Below are 18,959 nucleotides of genomic sequence, written 5' to 3' on the forward strand. Positions count from 1 at the left end.
GCTCTTTTTTTTCAAGTGAGAACCCAGAGATTCAGAACAGTCAAAGAACTTAGTAGTAAGGCAGGACTAGTAGATTCCTCAGGGACTTTTGATTCGTGTCAAACATGTTAGCAACTTTTTGTTGGCTCAGTTTAAAAGCAAAGAGAGTAACTCTTCATCAGTGTTTCTCAAAGTGTGGTTTATGAGGCTGTCCTCAGACTCTGAGGTGGATACTTGTTTAAAGTTTTTTTAGAACTCCCTAGGCTAATTGTTTGAAGGGTAACCAGTGTATCAGGTGTTTCTTACGTAACTTTAATTTGGAGACTCACAGCAAGTTCAGTAATGCAGGGAGAAAGTATCCTCACAGAATCAAATTGGACCAAAGCCAGGGCACCTTTTAGGGCAGGCCTTCCTACCCTAACTGAGATACTACGTTTGATGCTCTGCTTGTTCATCGAGCATCTCCCAACAATTGGTCCCCTTAAGATCCAGAAAACTTCTTCTGCCATGATTCTACAGTTGTGATCGGCAATCTTGGGTTCTTTAGCTGTTTTCCTCAACAGTAGGAAGAGAAAAGGAATTGTGCCACTCTCGTGATCGTGGAACTCAAATATGGGTCTGTTCCACCTTAAAGGGCCTAGGCTTGCCTAAGTGTTTGGGTCTTGCAGAGTTTGGGCACCACCATATTTGGAGCGTGCCTACTTTGGGGCGGGAACCTCCTTGAGAGTGATTAGGTCAGCGCTGGGGGAGGTGACCTTGTTGGGTTTCTGGCACCCGAGAACAGTAGTGCACTGTTTCTGCTGCCCGGGTTGGTGTAATTGGCCCAGACGCTCCACCACCGCGAGGCCGCCCAGGAGCTCCTCGCTGGCCGCCCCCGCGGCCCGTAGGTCGGTAAGAGGCGGGAAAGCAGCGCGCCTGCGCCGTGGGAACCGGGGCCGCAGGCGAAAAGCGGGGAGCGGAGGGGGGCCGTTGGAGCCGAGAAGCGTACAGAGCGGCGTGTGACGCGGGGACGCCGCGCGCTCCCAACGTCGCCCCGGTTTGACGCACACGGCACCAAACTGTGAGTTTCAGGGGTTATTTGGTCGGAATCGCCGGGACCCGTGTGGGTTTGGGGCCTCTGGGCTGTGGCGGCGCGGGACTGGGGGTGGCGGAAGAACTTGGGGGACCCGGCCTTCGGCGCTCGGGCCCGGGGAGCTACGCCCTAGGCTGGGTCCCAACCATCCAAAAGGACGCATTTTGCCGCACAGGCTAAGATGGCGGCGGCGGCCGAGGAGGCGGAGTTGGTGCTACACAAGGAGCCCGGGCCCCGGGTTCGGGGAGGCGGCGGCCGCGGGGGGCGGCGGAACCTGAGGTGAGCGGCGGTCGCCGCCGCGGGGCGGGACTCGGCGGAGGTGGGGAGGGGGGACTTTACCACGGCGGCGTCGGAGGATCCGGTAGCGGACACAAAGGGGTTGAGCTGGGCACTAGACTTGGGGGTTTTGTTTAGTCACATGAAGCCGAGCAGCCAGTGAGCAGTAGGGGGAAGGGGGCCGAGATCTGGCGGCTTGGGGAGCCTGGCGGTCGCCATTGCAATGCACTGAGTAACGGGGCGGTCCGAGAGCAGTCACCAACCCCCTCTCTTCGGGGCTGCTCCGTCTCGGCCAGAAGCGTAGGCTCTGGCGTTAACTGTATACACCCCTCCCCTAACGTGGGACCAGGACCGCATAGCCCTCCCCTCCCCGTGTTCTGCAAGATCTTATGCCGCTAGGTGCCTGGGAAGTAACAGCAAGAGGTAAATCGCTCAAAGTGGGTTGCCAGGGGCTTGGTGGGTGTCCAGCTAAAGCTTTTTGCTTCTCCAGGTCTGATTCCCTGGCCTTTGTGTCCCTGGGAGCTTAATCTCTGCCAGAGGGAAGCAGGTGTGCTCCACTTCTCCCGTGAACCTGAAGATGAGTTGTCCCAGACCCTTCTCAGTGATTGGAAACTTAGGTGGTGGAACTAACGGTTTCTTGTTACGAGACTTCCACAGACGACTTTCGTGTTGGGATCCATCCATGGTTTAGCAACATTAGTGGAAAACTTTTCTTGAACTGTTTAAGTAACATTGATACAAATTTAGTTGTTAGAAAACTTTCATGTCTAGAGTTAAGATTTTGTGTGGTCCTTGAGAAGTATTCAACGAGAGAAACACAGTTGAGGTCCTTGATGGTCCTGTTTCTTATACAAGTTAATAATATCGTCAGCAGAAATAACCAAAACACCATCATCTATTCTGGCCAGTCCTAACTAATGCCAGGCTTGTTGCATCCGGATGATAGATTAGATTTGCTTTAATAGTATATTGCCTCTCTGCAGTAGTTCAGTTACATAGTTTTGGTCCCACAAGAAAAAGAGCATTTCAAAAAAATAGACAACTCAAATTTCTCAAAGAAAGGAAATCTGCTGTTTGCCTTCATTCATATGTGTAAGTATCCACGAAACTTGATGGCAGCAATATTTACATCCATCGATTTTTGTAAGGAAAAATTAGTGTTTATAAAGAAGTTACAATTTAGTTTAGATATTTTAATAGGTAAAGCATGAAGCCTTGACTAGTATTAATGTACATTGCTAGTATATATTTACATTGCTGTCAAAATCATGGTGGTGGTGTGAGTTTTAATTTCTAACATAATTTAAAATTATATAGCACCTACATCTATAGCATACTTTGTATATTTGTAATATTCTAAATACAAAATTTGGAAACAACTAATGTTTTGGCCAGGTCACATTAACAAGTTAAATTACTTTACTGAAGGGATAGTTAAACATACTTATATAACTAACTTTAGATGTGTTTGAATTGAAATTTTAACTTTTCAGCATTTCTTAAAACTTTGATTTTCCTTGTTTTATGTTGCCCCCTCTTTTAACTTTTCTCCTAATAGAGAACAATCTTGTATTAATGAGAGATACATTATTATCAGCAAAATTATTATTGAATCATATAGTTTTAGCTTAGAAGGAATCTTAGAGAACAACTAGTGTTACCCTCTTTTACAATATTTTGAGGGCCAAAGATGATTGCGTTAAGGGCATAATGGAAAATCGTCTCTCAACTTCCATCTCATTGGTCTTTTCATTGGTCACATCGCTGGGATAAGGAGGTGACCATCTGCAACTAATCATGGTTATAAAACAAAACAAGGGAGTATGTTTGAGAGTACTTGTTATTTAGATACTGTTATACTGATGAGAAATTCTGTGATGGTAATTGAAAACGTGTATTTAACTTGATATGGTGACGTTTTAAAGTGACTTCCAAAGTGAAACAAATTCAGACAAAAAATACAGGCATATCAGATAATTTCAAAGCAATGTTGCTTTTGAATTTTGAGGTTTCCAAAATAATCTTGACTTAGAAACTTAACAAAACAGGTAGGTTGATAAACTTCTGGAAAGTTTGAAGTAATTGCAGTTACTACCAGTTATTACGTAAGAAATGAGGTAGATGCTAATGCCTTGCATTTTCTAATAGCATTTTAGTTGGATAAATGGACATGCCACTTTGACCACGTTAAAAGCAATTTAAGACTAACTAGTGTACTGTTGAATAGTAAATCTGTAAGATCTTTTAGGAATTCAACAAGTAGTAAAATCATTTATGATGGGGCCCCACAGTTATCTTTAACATCTATGGATATCATGTTTAACAACAACAGGTACATTGTCTTTAGGTTTTAAAGCTTTTATGGGTCATTTAAAGCTCATTTCGGATAAGGCAATGGCACCCCACTCCAGTACTCTTGCCTGGAAAATCCCATGGACGGAGGAGCCTGGTGGGCTGCAGTCCATGGGGTCGCTAAGAGTTGGACACGACTGAGCAACTTCACTTTCACTTTTCACTTTCATGCATTGGAGAAGGAAATGGCAACCCACTCCAGTGTTCTTGCCTGGAGAATCCCAGGGACGGGGGAGCCTGTTGGGCTGCCGTCTATGGGGTCGCACAGAGTCAGACACGACTGAAGCGACTTAGCAGCAGCTAAGGCTCATTTAAATTATTGATTCTTCTAGGAAACTTGATATATTAATTTGCAACACTATGTGAGTGGATTTATATATACTTTGGTCTTGTGATAATTAGGAATACTTCTGATTATTTGTAATTATGAAGTGAGTCTGTTGCCCGCAAACATCAAACTTTTTGCAGGTTTAATTTGTCATTTGAGTTATAAGAAAGGGAGAATATTTTATTGTAGTTGAGTTGAGACTGTACTGGGTAACAGGAGGGGAAAATACAGACTCAAGGACAATTACTTGAAGTGGTGGAGTTACTTGTCATTTAAACAGTTTAAAGAAATTGGTTGTTAGAAGAGATCAGGTTCATCTTTCTTTCACCCCAAATGCATTGCTAGTATATAGGGTTACTTATTTAGGCTCTTCTCAGAATGTGATTCGAAGGGAAAGCAGGGGATCTCATTCTTGTGGAGATGCTTTTCTCATGACTGCTTTTCAGGCATATATTAAGGCAGCTAGCTGTAGCAAGCTGAATCCAGAAATTGGAATGTTGAATTACCTAGCCCTAATTTTATAGAACACTGCTGCTGCTAAGTTGCTTCAGTCGTGTCCGACTCGGTGTGACCCCATAGACAGCAGCCCACCAGGCTCCCCCGTCCCTGGGATTCTCCAGGCAAGAACAACTGGAGTGGGTTGCCATTTCCTTCTCCAATGCGTGAAAGTGAAAAGTGAAAGTGAAGTCGCTCAGTCGTGTCCGACCCTCAGTGACCCCATGGACTGCAGCCTTCCAGGCTCCTCCGTCCATGGGATTTTCCAGGCAAGAGTACTGGAGTGGGGTGCCATTGCCTTCTCTGATCGAACACTAGTTTTAGCAGTTTTTTTTTTAAGTTTTTAATTTATAGTTTATAAAACATGCTAATAAAGGATGGATAGTATAATATTTTAGATATTCAAATAAACTTTTTTTAACATTTGTTATTAATCTCTCTGGTATAGTCTGCTTTGTAAATATTAAACAAAATTATGTAGCACTGACTGAAGCAGTTCCAGAAGTAAAGTCTTTTAATTGGGTTTATTAGGTGGGAATAGCTGCTTTTGATAGTTCCATTTGCACCATTGAATTTTGAGAGAACTGAGAGTAATGAAATTGAGACTAATCAAACTGATTCTAGCACTAGCTCACCCTGCTGGTTGACTAAAGTATTTCTCTTCTTCCCCCTCTTAAAACAAAATGAAACACCAAGATAAAGATCCCTTGAAATCTCAAAGCCAGAGCACTAAATTCAGTTTGTGGTCTTCAGATAGATGGAGTCTACAGGAAAAAAGTGTATTCTTCTCTCTAGGGCCTCACTTGCTGTTCTGTTTAATTTTTTTCTTAGATCTGCTGAAGCTAAACTGCCAAGTTACTATTTTCTTTGAATTTACTAGGAACTCTTATATGATTAGAAGGAGTTAGTGTGTTTTTGTTCCGTTAGGTTAAAAATAAAAGGTAGACTACCGAGAAATGTTAGCAGTCCTGTGAGACAACTTTTCAGGAGAAAAGTCCAGGAGGAATTTCCAAGAGGATTTCAAGAGGAAGAGAAGAAGAATTTTAGGGCAGCAGCAGCAGTGCATACTTCTCTTAGATGAGGGAAAGTGAGACTGTATTGAGATTACTGTTTCAAAGCGATTGCCCTTGCACTCTTCCTCTACCAGTCTTTTGCCCTACCTGTCTGTAAGCTGTAACCTTCCCATTTCATTTGGAATTCTTGGAACTCTGATTTTGTAAGTAACTTTGTGAAAAGTATAGATGAGTGATTTGTTCCTTGAAATTTGATTCCTGTTGTGGTATAAGTGATGTTGGTTAGAGTAATGAATATAAAGTTTTAGATATTAGCCTTTTTAGTATGTATGTCATTCATTGAGGTTGAAAATGCAGTTTTATTTATTTTTTTAAATTGAAATGTAGTTGATGTACCATATTATTTTAGTTTCAGGTATACAACATAGTGGTCAACATTTATGGAATGATCACTACAATAAGTCTAGTAACTATCAGACTGCATACAAAGTTATTATAATATTATTGACCATATTTCTTATGCTGTATACTACTTCCCCATGACTTACTTATTTTATAACTAGAAGTTTGTGCCTTTTAATTTCCTTCACCTGTTTTGCCCATGCCCTTCCCCACTCTGGCAATCACTCTATTCTCTGTATCTATGAGAAAACACAGCTTTTAAAAGACTTTGTACAAAGTCAGGAAACTAAATATGTTAATGAGTCAAAAGGATAATTTTAAAATAAAGTGCCTAATAAAGTGTGATTAAAGCACCGTTTTTAAAGTGTATTTACCTGTTTTATATCAATTATTTTTCTGATATTTATAAAAGATGAAAAATTTTACCCTTTTTTCCAGAGTATTTACCCTTTTATTTGAAAGCATAATATTTTTTTCATCAGTTTCTTGAGGAAGATGTTAAACATAACTAGTACTTTCAAAACACCACAATTATTGGGGAAGGGGATGAATCCTAATTATTGTTGAATAGTTTGTGCAGGATGGGAGGATAAGGTTTAAAAAGAGGAAGTATTGATGTAAAACTGGTGGGATTAAGATCTAGCTCTGTGAGCACTAGGCATGTAGATTGAATAATAATACCTTCATAGAGGTTTGGGTTTATATTACATAATTCATGTAGTAAAGCCCTTAGTTTTCTGGTATGCAGTGAATGCTGAATAAATATTAACTATTGAAATAATAATAATAGTTATTATCACCATTGTTTAATTGTTTTCGCTACAGTAACTTGACTGGAGAAGGAAATGGCAACCCACTCCAGTATTCTTGCCTAGCAAATCCCTTGGACAGAGGAACCTGGTGGGCTGCAGTCCATAGGGTGGTAAAAGAGTTGGACACAACTTGGCAACTAAACAACAACAGTATCTTGAAATTTTCACCTGTTGGTGATCTGAAGCTGTATACTTTTTTAGTGTTCCGTTTTGAGGCTTATGTCTTCAAAGGAATATAGGCACCAAAGTGTGGCATCTTCAGTTCTAGCAGCTAAAGCTGTAACCAGCGTTAATATTTCAGGAACACGTTTTCTTTTATGACTATCAAGTGATGAAAATAATAATAATGCATTTGAGAATGAGTGCATTTTAGTTCTTCCCAGCCAGTGTGTTGGTTTACTTTGTTACAACATCCTCAGTTTCTTCACTCCCCTATAGATTTTGACCATGAGGATTGTGGTAAGTATTAGTAGAGAGAAGGGCGAGAGTGGCTATGGATATTTGTGTGTAAAGTACATATAAACCCCAGATGAGAGTGAGGAGTGGCTTAAGCAGAAGCAGGATTGAGAAGAAGAATGTTACCTTCTCACTGCTTAGTCTGACTTAGTCAGGGGAATTCCCTCAAGTAGCATTTCCTTTCGGTGTTTCCCTCTCCATACTTTTTGTTTTATACATGTCTATGCTGGTTTAGTCTTAAACTTATTTCCCAATCTTTAAGTTTTTCTTATACCACCTACTTCCCCCACTACCAATACAATTTTTAAACTTTAAAGAAAATTATAAAAGGCAGCTAGTAAAAGTATTTTTTAAGTTCACATGAGGAGAGGTGCGAGTATGAAATATTAGAAATTTAGTATTTGTTTAAAAAATACTTTCAATAGTTTGGAAAAGGAAGACAGGGGAAGTCACCCATAATCTTGTCACTACTATATAATCATTCGTATTAAAGGAAAGGAAGATGAGACTGACATTAATTAAGCATCTATTATTATTCCTTATAATGATGCTACTTTATAATATATATATTTATATTATATATTCCCATTTCATATGCAGGGAAACAAACTCAGATTTAGGTCATATAGACAGTAAACAGTAGAGCAGCCAAGTTTGAATGTAGGTATATTTTGGCTACAGATGAGACCTTTCTGTTCTGTCTTCCTATCCTTTCATTCCGTATATCTGCCATTTTACCTTATTATATAATTTGTAAGTTTTGTTTCCTGCTTATGAAACTTAACCTTATGAAAGCATTTTTCTGCCTACCCTCATTTCAGTTGGTGTCTTATTGCTCACATTGTTTATTCATACCCCCAAATAAAGGTTCTTTGTCTTGGGTGCTGGACGTGGTACAGTGATATTGGTCAAAATGGAAGCTGCTTTTTTCTTTAGTGAGTGACTAAGATGAAAAATAATCTAGCTTAATTAGAACTAATACTCTGGGATTAGAAATTTTATGAGTTTAATAGTACTGTCTGTCTGGTGAGACATTTAACACAAAATGGATATGTATAAGGAGAAGGCAATGGCACCCCACTCCAGTACTTTTGCCTGGAAAATCCCATGGATGGAGAAGCCTGGTGGGCTGCAGTCCATGGGGTCGCTAGAGTCGGACACGACTGAGCGACTTCACTTTTACTTTTCACTTTCATGCATTGGAGAAGGAAATGGCAACCCACTCCAGTGTTCTTGCCTGGAGAATCCCAGGGATGGGGGAGCCTGGTGGGCTGCCGTCTATGGGGTCGCACAGAGTCGGACTTGACTGAAGTGACTTAGCAGCAGAAGCAGCAGCAGGATATGTAAAAAATGTAGGTAACATTTTAACAGTTTATAGCCAAATGAAAACAAAACTTTAAAAATATTTTTATACTCTGAAGTGTCTTAAGTTTCCTTGTTTAAAAATCTTTAAAATTGATATTAAAATTAAATAGGCACTTAAATCAACAGAATACTAGTTGATTTTAATATATAATATTTATATAATATTTAGTATATATATAATCTTTAGTATATAAAAAGAGAATGGGTTTAATATTGAATTTCTTGCACTCATTGGGTGGATGCCAAATAAATCTATAATCTATAAATAGGTTGTATAGGTCAGTACTGGCAGGTAGAAATATGTTGAGCCACAATGTGATTTAAATTTTTTTATAGCCACATTAAAAGATAAATAAGTAAAATTAACATTTTTGACTCATTTTATTTAACCCCATATATCCAAATATTGTTATTTCAGCATGTACACATTATTGAGATACTTTACATTCTTTTTTTTCACACCAAGTCTTCAAAATCCAGTGTGTTACCTACTTAAAGGACGTCCTGGCTCAGACCAGCCAGACTCAGGTGCTCATTAGTCGTGTTTTGGACAGTGCAGATGTAGATAGTAAGTTCTGTACAAGTACCGAGAAAGGATAAAGTAGAAACTGAACTGTGTCTTAAGGATAGTTGCTAAAAGAGTATGCTGGGGAAAGAACATTCCCGTAAAGAAGTGATGGGAATTAAAAGAGGAGACATTATTAGAACCAAATAATAGGGTGGCTTGAATCCAGCTTAGGGAGTTTGGTTTCTCTGTGTGTGTGTGTGTTAGATAAATGTTGGAGGTTGCCTAATCCCGTGTTTTGCACATGAGCAGTTAATGAATATTGAATTATTAAGTGAATTAATATGAGGCAGAGTTTAAGAAAAGTGCTGGCAGTATACTAACAAAGCCTTGTGGGTCTTATAGCGGGAAAGAGTTGCATTTAGGGACTATTGGTGTTCTGTGATTAGAAATATGATGGAGAAAGGATGAGAATTGAGAAAAGGTTTTTAGATTTTACCATTATTGGTGACTTGTTTTTAAATGTTTTACTTATATATAATTTACATATATTTAACTGCACAAATCTTATGAATACAAGTAAATGAAATTCCACAAATAAATACACCCAGTAACTTCAACCTAGATCAAGATGAAGAACATTTTCTGCACTGAAAAAGGTGCCTTGTGCCCTTCCTATTAATTCTCCCTCAAAGAAGTAACCACTTTTCTGACCGCCATCATCAGAAATAGGTTTGGCTTGTTTTCAAACTTGCTAATGGCATATTCGTCCTTTCCCAGTGTAGTGAGAGTTGATGCCTGAATCTGTCTCTTTACTATTATTGGCATTGTTGGATGAATTTGGAGATAAATTAGATGATAGGTAGTTTGTACTGTAGGCCTTTTTTTTCCCATTGTGATATATATCAACATCAGAGATGTTTTTTAGTTTTCATTAATAGTAACCCTTGAGAGGTTTTATAACAAGAAAATTTGTTTAGAATGCAGAGATTTGTATTGCCTCCATAGGTAACATAGTTGTCTGGCTTGCTTTCATTACAGTATCCTCTAGGCATATAGCCAAGAAGTAGGTAGAAGAGGTCTTGGATTGCCTCCTTATATAGCTGCTTTTTGGAACCTCTTTATTAGTAGCTTCTAGGCATTATGTAAGTTAGCTTTCATGCATTTCAGGTTGCTTAATAAGGTATTTGAGTATTTCTGATTGTGATTGTAGGGGTAGAAATAAATTTTTGTACTTTCGTTTACAGGCAAGTATCCAATCTCAACCAGAAAGATTTTGCTGTTTAAAAAGTGTAAAGAACGAGAATGCTACCTTCAGAGAGTTGCACAAAAGTTTGAATGGTTAAAATCTATGAAGGACACTTTGTAAACTGATCTGCAATGGAATTATTGATCATGGTTTTCACTTGTGCTTCAATAATTTTTTTGCAAATGGGATTAATGGTTACAGCATTGATTTTTCATGACTTGAGCACTGTAAACCTTATTGTAGTGTAACAATTGGTGCTTTTGGGAGAAAGATTTTTTTCTGAAACATGTATTCTTATAATAAAGTTATAAAAAGTACATAACAATGAAAATATGTATCTTCACATTCTAGTATGCTGAGTTTTGAGGAATAGATGTGTTTTGTAAATTGTGCAGATGTGGACATGAAAATACTTTCTCGTTAATGTTTGGATTATGAATATTTTTGAGCTTATGAATGAAAGTATTTATATGAAGTTTTGTTGTTTGGAATTTGTACCAAGTTTGCTTAATAATTTCTTGCTCGAAGAATTTTGTTATCTTGAAGAAATAAAACTCATCTGTGAACTATTATTATGTAGGTTTTGTATTTGTGAAGTATAGAGGTCAAAATTGATTAGACATTGAAAAATATATTATCCTTAAAATACTAAGAATTTATATAGCTTTTGGGGACTAGATTTAGAATATTACAAACAAAATAATTAGCATGCTGTTATAGCTTAAAGACCTGACTTCTGTGTGTAGAAAAATAATATTTAAGGGAAAGTTCTATGTTTGTGTTTTGAAAAAATGAATGTTATATTTGAATTTGGTTTTGGGAGATGTAATTTTTTTGTTTTCAGAAAAACCTTTTAACTGTGGTTGTGTTTCTCCCAGCCTTCTCTTGTTTTAACTGGGTTAATTATTGTATAAAATTCATTTAGTATCACGCTAGGATAAGAATGCAGATATATAAAGCAAATGATGTGGTTCCTGCTCCAGAGAGGTCATTATCTAAGATACAACTTGAAGAGTGCTTAATAATGAAATATTTGAATTACTGGATTTACACAAGATGATATGACCAGTGTGTAGTAAGACTGTGAAAGCTTCCTGGGAAAAGTACTTTTTAACCTAGATTTTGAGTAAGTGATATTTATAGATTGGTGGAGAAGGAAGGGAGTATCAGCTAGGGTGAAGGTTTGTTAAAAAGCACAGAGATGGGAATTGTGGAATGCAAGTATTTTCCTTGTTTGAAGTAGAGACTGTTTTAAATGAATGTGATAAAAAGTAAAGCTTAAGGTTGTGACCTGAGCTGGAGGAATCTAAAAAAGTTTGTGTTAGAAATAAGGAGTTCTACTAAAGGCCATTGAACAGAAATACATGAAGAAAAATGAGAAAGATCAGCAGCCAGATATGATATGATTAGAGAAGAGATTAAAGTGAGAAGGGCCAGTTAGGGATCATTATCTTGGTGAATGGTAGACAGGGTATATTAAGAGTAAGAATGGATAGTTTTAAAATAAAACAGGTGAAAATGTGGCTTCTAAGTTTGTAGTATAAAGTTAATATAAGAATGGAGCCATTTTATTAATACTATCTTTTGGTGTTGAAAATAAACATGTGGAGACACAGTTTACATATAAGTTACTAATACTAATTGAGATAAAATTTGCTTTATATTAAAAAACTTAGGAGCTTTTTTAACTTTAACTTATGAGCTTTAAAAAAAAACTTTGACAACTAAGACCAAGAAAGTTATGCTATAGTGGTATTTTTTAAAAATTGTTAGTACTGTCAACTATAGAAATATTTGAGATGAATAGTAAGAGATTGTAATTGTATTGTTGAGTTTTGAGTTATAATAGTACATTTAAGGCATGCCTTAAGGGATATTCTAATTGGAATGGGAGTTGGTATGAAAACAGAAGATAATAAAAATGAATAATCTGGACTACCAGTGTTTAAATTTTTTAGAAATAGATGTTGTTTTAATATTTGGAAGCAGTTGTGAACGCACTGCTCTTATTGGGGGAATCCCTAAAATGTAGTTCCCGCTGGGCAGTAGTAGTTTCTGGTATTTAAGATGTGAGATGTTTGTCTTTACTGGGGTTTTTAAGAGTTCTTAAGTTGAATGTATACTGTTGTTTTAGAAGGGGCATCCCCAGTGGCTCAGTGGTAAAGAATCCGCCTGCCAGTGTAGGAGATGCAAGAGACGTGGGTTTGATCCCTGGGTGGGAAAGATCTTCTGGAGGAGGGCATGGCAACCCACTCCAGTATTATTGCCTAGAAAATTCCATTGTCAGAGAAGTCTGGCAGGCTACTGTCCAGGGGGTTGCAAAGACTTGGATACAATTGACCGAACATGCATGCATTGTCTTACAATGAGTATGATTATTAGAAAATATGAAAAATAGAATTATAAAATATGAAAAAATATAAAAATAATATAGTTTTAAAAGTATATTTCTGTCTCTTTTAGAGTTAGTAAATAGAACAGAGTTTAGGAGTTAATAGAGTCTTGGAGTTTTAAGATAGTATGTTAGTCTTATAACAAGTTTATATTTTAACCATTCTCATAGTTAATATAGGCTTAACTTTAGTTAGTAAAGAAGTTACTGTGGTTTCTGGCACCATGGTAATATAGGGAGGTACATTTGACTTCATCCAAGTTACTTGTTGAGACAAATCAGGTAAAGCAAAGGACAATAGTTTGTCCCCTGCTGTCAGTGGGAAAGGAAATGGAGAAGGAAATGGCAACCCACTCCAATGGGAAAGGAAATTGGAGAAGGAAATGGCAACCCACTCCAGTGTTCTTGCCTGGAGAATCCCAGAGATGGGGGAGCCTAGTGGGCTGCCGTCTATAGGGTCGTACAGAGTCGGGCATGACTGAAGCGACTTAGCAGCAGCAGCAGTCAGTGGGAAAAAGCATTTTTATCTGTATCACTGAGATTGGAGTTTCTATGTAGACAGAGTGGTAAAGGATGACAGCAGAACTATGTACTGTTCCATGAATATTGGATGATCTAGTGGTTTGGGAATAGGAAACTTGCCTGAAAACCTTGCCCTGAACCTCATTCTTGAATAGTTCCATATTTATACTTTTTGTGGCTGCAAACTTACTGGAAATAGACCCATCCTTACCTGTGTTCTCTGCCATAGGCCTCTGCATGCTCATAAGCAGCGAAAAATTACAACATAAATAAGGAGAGCCAGCAGTTTAAACAGGATGGAAACTAGAAAACCAAATTGACTATTCCATATATTTTGATCCTACTGAAACAGCTCATACAGGAGGGAGGTAGAAGAGGAGATAGAGGTATCTCTCTGGCTGTGGTGGAATCTAAGTCTTATGCTATGGCAGTGAATGTCTTAATGGTGGCATTGCCATTAGAGTGATACAAATGGTATCCTAAGTAGATGTCCTTTGGTGTGATATTGCTTGCCTGATTATCTCCTGGCTTACCTCCTTTTCCACGCCTTATTTCCCAGCTTTCTGTCAAGTTTGGTTACCCAGTACCCTTCTAACAGCTTTTTCTTAATTTAATTGGAATAGATTTCTTTCCCACTCTCCTCCCCTTTATAAATTGCATTATAATTTTTGTGTGGTTTTATAAGAGTTAGAGGTGGTAGAAATACAAAGAAGAACTGTACAAAAAAGAGCTTCATGACCAAGATAATCACAATGGTGTGATCACTCACCTAGAGCCAGACATCCTGGAATGTGAAGTCAAGTGGGCCTTAGAAAACATCACTACGAACAAAGCTAGTGGTGGTGATGGAATTCCAGTTGAGCTATTTCAAATCCTGAAAGATGATGCTGTGAAAGTGCTGCACTCAATCTGCCAGCAAATCTGGAAAACTCAGCAGTGGCCACAGGACTGGAAAAGGTCAGTTTTCATTCCAATCCCAAAGAAAGGCAATGCCAAAGAATGCTCAAACTACCACACAGTTGCACTCATTTCACACGCTAGCAAAGTGGTGCTCAAAATTCTCCAAGCCAGGCTTCAGCAATAGGTGAACCGTGAACTTCCAGATGTTCAAGCTGGTTTTAGAAAAGGCCGAGGAACCAGAGATCAAATTGCCAACATCTGCTGGATCATGGAAAAAGCAAGAGAGTTCCAGAAAAACATCTATTTTTGCTTTATTGACTATGCCAAAGCCTTTGACTGTGTGGATCACAGTAAACTGTGGAAAATTCTGAAAGAGATGGGAATACCAGACCACCTGACCTGCCTCTTGAGAAACTTGTATGCAGGTCAGGAAGCAACAGTTAGAACTGGACATGGAACAACAGACTGGTTCCAAATAGGAAAAGGAGTCTGTCAAGGCAGTATATTGTCACCCTGCTTGTTTAACTTATATGCAGAGTACATCATGAGAAACGCTGGGCTGGAAGAAGAAATCTCAATAACCTCAGATATGCAGATGACACTACCCTTATGGCAGAAAGTGAAGAGGAACTAAAAAGCCTCTTGATGAAAGTGAAAGTGGAGAGTGAAAAAGTTGGCTTAAAGCTCAGCATTCAGAAAACGAAGATCATGGCATCTGGTCCCATCACTTTATGGGAAATAGATGGGGAAACAGTGGAAACAGTGTCAGACTTTATTCTTTTGGGCTCCAGAATCCCTGCAGATGGTGACTGCAGCCATGAAATTAAAATACGCTTACTCCTTTGAAGGAGAGTTATGACCAACCTAGATAGCATATTCAAAAGCAGAGACATTACTTTGCCAACAAAGGTCCATCTAGTCAAGGCTATGGTTTTTCCTGTGGTCATGTATGGATGTGAGAGTTGGACTGTGAAGAAAGTTGAGCGCTGAAGACTTAATGCTTTTGAACTGTGGTGTTGGAGAAGACTCTTGAGAGTCCCTTGGACTTCAAGGAGATCCAACCAGTCTATTCTGAAGGAGATCAGGCCTGGGATTTCTTTGGAAGGAATGATGCTAAAGCTGAAACTAGTACTTTTGCCACCTCATGCGAAGAGCTAACTCATTGGAAAAGACTCTGATGCCTGGAGGGATTGGGGGCAGGAGGAGAAGGGGACGACAGAGGATGAGATGGCTGGATGGCATCACTGACTCGATGGACATGAGTCTGGGTGAACTCCGGGAGTTGGTGATGGACAGGGAGGCCTGGCGTGCTGCGATTCATGGGGTCGCAAAGAGTCAGACACGACTGAGCAACTGAACAGAACTGATAACAGTTTTATCTAAGTAAAAATAGCAAATGTTTGAAATGAATGGCAAAAATAATACTAGACATTCATATCAAGCAAAGGCTAAAACTTTTCTAGTCCAAAACCTTTGAATGAGAAAAAGAGAATTTTTTTTTAATTAATAAAAAATTAGACCACTAAACAATAGTAGGCTTGAGCATTTCTGTGATAAACTCAAATAGCATTGAAACATGAAGTGGTGTTTTTAGAGAAATTGGTAACATCAGTCTTTTTCAGGAGATTTTAAATTACTTCTCAGAATTTAATAGATCAAGTAAACAAAAATTAAGGCTATGAAGATTTGGATAGCAATATGCTTTATCTAACAGGTATATGTCAAACTTTGTTCCCAATAAATACACATTTTTTCCAATTTATGTCAATTAAAAAATTTTTTTTAATGTCTTGGGCTTCAAAGAGAATTTGAAATTTTAAATGAGAAATTGTGTAAGTCAATATATTTTGACTACATTATAGAAAAGCTAGTTGTTAAAGCTAAAGTGATTTTAACTATTTGGGTGATTAAAACTGTATCCTACTCAAACTTGAGCCTAAATTTCATACTATTTAAAAAGGAGCAACAGGGAAGAAGACATGCCACATCAAAACTGGTGAAATGGATATCTTTTTAAACATAGTGGATTAAATAACCATTTATTTTGAAATCAACCCCCTTGTAGAATTATAATAATTTTTTTTAAAGCATAAGGTATCAAGGAAAAAACTGGAAAGTTGATCACAGAAGTAAAACTCTGGAAGCTGGAAAGCAGCAACTTTGTACCACTAAGAAAACTCAACTTTCCACTTTTGGTGGGAAAGGCCTAGAATGGTCTAGAATTGTGCTGTTGAACCCTGTGGTGCTTCAGGAATTAGTGGCTGCAGGTACCTTAAAAGAATTGTCTAAGAGTTAATAACAAATTAACAACCCTCATGGTGCCAAGAAGATATTTCTTACCTTTATCAAGGTTTCCTCTCTGATACTCTGTTCTTGAACAGTAGGCAAGCTCAGGTTAAGAGTGTCACACTCAGAAACAGAATTGAGAAGAATTTTACATGTTAAACTAGGAATCATCGAGTCTCCTCCTGGTTCTGAAAATACTAACATCAAGCTTCTGCCCCCAAAGGTAAGATTGGAAGAGTCATTCTATTATAGCAAACTGATGAGGAAGAGGGACCAACAGATAATAACAGATGAGGATCCACCAGGAAAATCATCAGACTGATCATCTCACATTGACACTACCTATTAACAGAGAATTTCAAGGCAACTTTTTTTTTGAATCTTTTCCATTATAGTTTACCATAGGATATTGGCTATAGTTCTGTGTGCTACATAGTATAGGACTCTGTTGATGCACTCCATACATAGTAACCTGCCTCTGCCAACCTCAAACTCAATCTAGTCCTCCCTTCCCTGCTGCAACCTGTAAATTTTTTTTTTCTTTTAATATTTCTGGGACTGTTTCTATTTTGTAAGCGAGTTCATTTGTATCGTATTTTAGATTCCATATATAAGTGATAGTATCAGTCTTTCTGTGTCAGAGTTCATTTATAATTGTGTGATAGTCTCTGGGTTCATTGACTAGACAACTTTTAGGTTTTTCATTTTAAACATTTTTTTCATTTTAAAATATGAGATTAAGGATGACTAAGAGGAAGTGGATAGAAACTTTATTATAATAGTTTTAAAACTTAAGTTTTAAAAGAAAACTTTAAAAAGTTACCGATAATTTTGGAAATAAGGGGATAATTATATCTTTGAAATGAGAAAGGATATGAAGAGTCGATCCTTAGAAAACAAGCTCTTAGACATTTAGAATATGAAATACTTAACAGAAGAGTTAGAAATTTAGGATGTTAAATTTCTAGTAGAATGTTGGAAGGTAAAATTGAGAAAAGCTTTCACAAAACAGGACAAAAGAGTTGTGAGTTGTAAGAGAAAATAAAGCTAGAGGATCACTCTTGGCAAGTTCAACATATGAAAAATCAGAATTACAGAATGGGAGGAAATGGATGGAGGAAGTTATTTAAGAATAATTCCACAAAAATCTTGAGTTTCCACATTAGAAGGATTCATAGCATGCACAGCATAGTGACTCAGAAAAAAACCAAACAACATGATAGAATTTCAGGCATCAGAAACAGGGAAATTCCTAAAAGCTTTTGTTTATGGACAATATAATAGAGATTAGGAATCAGTATCTTTGGAAAAATAATAATGATAATGCCTCAGAATCCTAAAGGAAAAGTTATTTCCAAACTACTAATTCTGTACCTTCCCAAAGCTGTCAAATGTGGGAGTAAATACACAGAACATATGAGGTTGTTAGAATACTTACTTCAAATGCACCATCTCTTTCAGTAATTTACTAGAGGACCCGGGCTCTATCAGAATGATTGGGTGAATCAAAAAGAGGAGGGATCCAGGAAATAAGATTTAGCACAGGAAAATGATGATGGTGCAGGGAGATGCAAGGAAGGTGGCTGTGCAGCAGGTCTGAAGAATAATTAGTTCATCAGGAGGACAAAAGGATCTAGATGATATATCTTCAAGAAACATACAAGAAAAAAGATTTTTGTGAGTTTATTTGTAAGGGATATTTGTAATTTTGTTTTCCTGTGTTTGAGAAGGATCGGTGTCAGTTCTTTGAATGTTTGGTTTAAAGGTAGCTGTCACCAGAGAAGCCATCTGGTCCTTGCTTTCTTAGTGGGAAGTTTTTTCATCACTTAATCTCTTGTTATTTGGGATTTCCAGTGTCTTCTTGAATCAGTTCTGGCAGTTTGCTTTTTTTACCCACAGAAATTCGTCCATTTCACGTGGGTTACTTTATGCCTTGCCATTCAGTTGTTTGTACCCTTCTCTTATAATCCTTTGTATTTCTTGTTATAAAGCCAGTATTAAAACTGGCCTTTCATTTTTGATTGTAATACAGGCATACCTTGAGATAGTTAGGTTTGGTTCCAGATCACCACAGTAAAGCAAGTAACATGAATTTTTTGGTTTCGCAGTGCATATACAAGTTATGTTTATATGATACTGAAGTGAATTAAGTGTGTGACAGCATTATGTCTTAGAAACAGTATGCTGCTGCTGGCTGCTAAGTCGCTTCAGTCATGTCCAACTCTGTGCGACCCCAGAGACGGCAGCCCACCAGGCTCCCCCATCCCTGGGATTCTCCAGGCAAGAACACTGGAGTGGGTTGCCATTTCCTTCTTCAATGCATGAAAGTGAAAAGTGAAAGTGAAGTTGCTTAGTCGTGTCCAACTCTTCGCAACCCCATGGACTGCAGCCTACCGGGCTCCTCCGTCCATGGGATTTTCCAGGCAAGAGTACTGGAGTGGGGTGCCATTGCCTTCTCCATAGAAACAGTATACATACTTTAAAAAACTTTATTATTAAGCATTATCATTCATCAGGTTGCAGCCTTTCTGCTGGTTGACTGTCTTGCCTCAGTG

The 18,959-nt window shown here is 38.1% G+C and overlaps 1 protein-coding gene across 14 annotated transcripts in view; it reads left to right on the forward strand.

Moving 5' to 3' along the window:
* Positions 1-733: 733 nt before the first annotated feature.
* Positions 734-18,959, forward strand: part of ZNF644 (zinc finger protein 644) — a 95,985-nt gene continuing 77,759 nt past the window's right edge. For 3 of the 14 annotated variants that reach the window (XM_006076093.4, XM_006076100.4, XM_006076102.4), the window contains exon 1: positions 805-1,039. The gene's annotated coding sequence lies outside the window, so the exon portion shown is untranslated. Of the gene's footprint in view, positions 1,040-1,226; positions 1,331-1,762; positions 2,420-18,959 lie in introns of those variants that run through there. The other 11 variants (XM_006076095.4, XM_044944713.2, XM_006076097.4 and 8 more) reach the window with 7 other exon arrangements.

This window comes from Bubalus bubalis, chromosome 6, assembly GCF_019923935.1.
Source record: "Bubalus bubalis isolate 160015118507 breed Murrah chromosome 6, NDDB_SH_1, whole genome shotgun sequence".
NCBI lineage: Eukaryota > Metazoa > Chordata > Mammalia > Artiodactyla > Bovidae > Bubalus > Bubalus bubalis.